Source organism: Alligator sinensis, unplaced genomic scaffold (assembly GCF_000455745.1).
Source record: "Alligator sinensis unplaced genomic scaffold, ASM45574v1 scaffold921_1, whole genome shotgun sequence".
NCBI classification, from domain to species: domain Eukaryota; kingdom Metazoa; phylum Chordata; order Crocodylia; family Alligatoridae; genus Alligator; species Alligator sinensis.
In genome coordinates, this window is record NW_005843674.1 from 62,534 (window position 1) to 66,438 (window position 3,905).

Consider the following 3,905-nt stretch of genomic DNA (forward strand, 5'->3'; position numbering starts at 1 on the left):
CTGTGCGTGGCGGGAGTGGCGGTGCGGGACGCTGCCCGGCTCTCAGCATCCGCCATTACCCCAGTGCCTCCCGGGATCCCCCAGTGCTTTCCAGCACCCTCCCAAGATCCCCAATTACCTCAGAGCCCCCCCCAGCGACTCTCAATAAACTGCCAGGATTCCCCATAACCACATTGCACCACCCCAGTCCTTTTTATTATACTCCAGTACCTCCAAGTATACCCCAGTATCTCCCAGTACCCCCCCAGGATCTCCGATTATGCTGAGTGTCATTACCCGGCGGCCATTATCCCCAGTGCCCCACTTCAGTGTCTCCCAGGATCCCCCATAACCCCCAGTATGCTCCCCAGCATGTCCCAGTACCTCCCAGTATTTTCCAATAATCTCCCAGTACACTCCCAGGACCTCCCATTACCCCCAGTGCCTCCCACTATCCTTCAGTACATCCCTGCACCCTCATAGGATTTTGTATTACCCAGAGTGCCTCCCAGTACCCCCAGTACATACCACTACCCTCCCAGGATCCCCCATCACCTCCAGTGCCTCTCAGTATCACCCAGTGGATCCCAGCACCTTCCCAGGGTGCCCCATTTCCACAGTGCCTCCCAGTAGCTCCCAATATGGTGCCAGGGTTGGTCCCAGCAGGCCAACTGACAGCCCATTAGCCAGTTCCTTGTTCAGGCCAGGTTCTTGGAGTAGATGGGATGTTTTATATTAGACTGAGTAGTTGGGGAAAAGTTCTTAGTAAACTTTCGGACACAATCCTTATTCGATTGGAATAATTCCAATCGAATTTATCATTCAATAATTTGAACGATATGGAAATGGAATCATTTATTCCAGTGTCTCCGTATTCGATTCCACAATCCAAGTACTTAGTGCAGTGGCGTCTGCACTTTGAGCAGTGCAGGATGGCACTCAGGGGTCTTCAGGGCAGTCCCCTGGTGGTATCAACAGGAAACTTGGGGTGGACTGAGAAGTATTTTGCCTCCAAATCCCAATTATTCATTTACAGGGGTGTAGGTTGTAGCCATGATGGTCTAAGGACATAGGCAGGCAAGGTTCTTTGGGTGAATCTGATATCTTTTATTAGATCAACTGAAATCGTTGGGAAAAAAACTTAGCGAGCTTTCGGGTTTAAAAACCCGTCATCGGGCTGAGAAAGCCTCTACAGTTGGTGCGTGCTCTTCCTGGGTGGAAGGAATAGCAAAGACGCCAGAGGCTGGGCTGGGCTGCATGGAAGATAGGCCGCCCATCAGTGAAGATGTAAATGGAGGAGTCAGTGGGTGAGAGGGGCTGGGGGGGGGGCAGAAGGGGGATGCATGTAGCAGTTAAATAGTGGTGCGGCACCTGGGGAGTCAGAGGTCAGGCAGGTTGTAATGTGTCATAAATCCAATGTCTGTATTTTGTCCACGGGTTTTTGTATCCAGAAGGTTGATGAAGTGAAGTTCGTAGGCTCGTCTCTGAGAAGTGTTGTGTAAGTTCCCTTGGAGGATTAGACCTGCGAGACTGGAGAGAGAGTGGTTTTCTTGTGAGAAATGTGCCCCACCGCTCATTGGGAATTCCTGTCTTTGATAGATTTCCGGTGAGCGCTCATTCTGGTGCGCAGGTGTTGTTTGGTCTCTCATTTATTCACGTAGGGCTCTCTTCTTGATGCAGAGCTGGTGGGGGTAGGGGGGCAGGGCTGCAGGTCGGGAGTGAGGGGCTCGGGCAGGGCGCAGAGCAGTGTGGTAGCACACGTGGGTGCAGGCTGCACGTGCAGCTCCATCCTGTGTCACTGAGGACCTAAGCAAACGTTTCCTGTTGAAGTGTGAGCAGGTTTGTGATGCTGCAGCCACTGTCAGCACGACTCCACCTGCTCAGGCGTTCACCGAGGGTTGAGCCCCAGCCTCCGTTCACTAGTGAGACTCAGTCACAGTTCGCTGCAAAATCTGTCAAAAAGCCACACCTGGCCACATGAAGCAACAAGTCAGTGTTTCATAGCTGGTCGGGTCGGAAGGGACCTGAGCAGATCATCACGTCCGACCCCCTGCCATGGCAGGAAAAAGTACTGGGGCCAAATGACCCGAAGGGAGGTGTTCATCTAACCTCCTGTTAAAGACCCCCAGGGTAGGAGCCAGCACCACTTCGCTTGGAAGCTGGTTCCAGATCCTAGCTGCCCTGACAATGAAGTAGTTCCTACGGATGTCTAGTCTGAATCTCCCCTCTGCCAGCTTGTGACCGGTATTTCCTGTCACTCCTGGGAGTGCTCGGGGGAACAGGGACTCCCCCAATACCTGCTGGTCCCCCTGACTAGTTTGTAAACGGCCACTAGATCCCCCTCAGCCTGCTCTTGAGGAGGTTGAACAGGTTCAGGCCCCGTCGCCTCTCCTCGTAGGGCCTGCCCTGCTGCCCCCTGATCATGCAGGTGGCCCTCCTCTCTCTCATTCATGCGTGCCTGTTTTCACTGAACCACACGATCACAGCAGGCACAATATTGCACCCACCCCATGCCTTCTCCCTTCCCCTTGCTGCCCAGGGTGCAGGAATAGCCGCCTACACCTCTGATTGCAGGTTTACGGGTGTTTTGAGCCTGAGGTTTCAGCCCTGACTGTTTTGTCTTGATTTTTTCCCTCATGCATTTATCTAATTCCTTTCTGAACTCAGTTGTACTATAGACCTCTGCAACATCCTGCCCCATGGCCATCGCATCTTGAGACAACAAGTTATAAACTTTAATAACACGCTGGCTGAAAAAGAATCCTTTTTCTTTGTTTTAAGCTCATTTTATGACCCCTTGTTCTTGTACTGTGAGAGTAGATAATGAATCTCTACTTACTTTTTGTCTTCAAAATTTAGTATTTTAAAAAGTCCTATCATGTCCCCCTCAAGTATCTCTTTTCTAAACTGAATAGGCCGAGCCTCTTCCATCTGTCCTCATCGGGAAGTCCTGCCATATCACAGCCGTCCTTGCTGCCCCTTTCTGCGCCTTCTCTCATTCTTCTCCATCCTTTGTGAGGGGCAGGCACTCAAACTGCACGCAGAGTTCAAGGTGTGGGCGCACCATGGATTTGCAAAGAGGCATCAGGATACTGTCTGTCCTGTTTACAATCCCCTTCATCATAATGCCTAACATTGTTGTTTGCCTTTATTTTTTGACAGCTGCTGAGCACTGAGCGGATGTTGTTAGCAAACTGTCCACAGTGATTTCTAGATCTCTTTCTTGTCTGGTGGTAGCTAATGTAAAGCCCATCAGAGTGCAGGTAGAGTTTGGGGTATTTTCGCCAATGTGTTTTACATTCACTTTCCATTTATCTGCATTGAGTTTCACCTGCCATTTACCTGCTCATTCCCTCATTTAGCTACTCCTCAGGATCTGGAAAGAGACCCCAGGCCAGAAGCAGCTGTCCCTCCACAGGACCAGCGTCAGAGCGGGGTGCATGACTGCAGTGCGGAGGAAGCAGCAGGGAGCTAGAGGTGCCTTCTCAGGGCTAGAGGAGACCCAGGGCTGTGAATGCCCCTGTACGGACTGTCGTACGAGAGACTGCCCGAGTCTGCTACACAGCCTTCTGCAGGTCCTCGCAGGTGCCTCAGTCTTCACTGCTTGGAATACTTTTGCCATATGAAAATTGTCCACCTTGCTACTCACTGCCTTCACCAGGTCCCTGATGTACCTGTTAAACAGCACTGGCCCTAACACAGATCCCGGGTTAAGGTAGAGCTCCAAGACATTTCACCAGTTCAGGTGAAATTCCTGTCATCCACACCAGCTCGACTGAAATGGACCCCCCCCCTCCCCCCCAAATACAAGGTAACAAGAGAAGGGTCTCTTTATACCCTCCCTGGACAGAGCTCAGTGGAAAGCCCATGTGCAGCACACTGCTAGGCCCCCCCAAAATACAAGGTAACAAGAGAAGGGTCTCTTT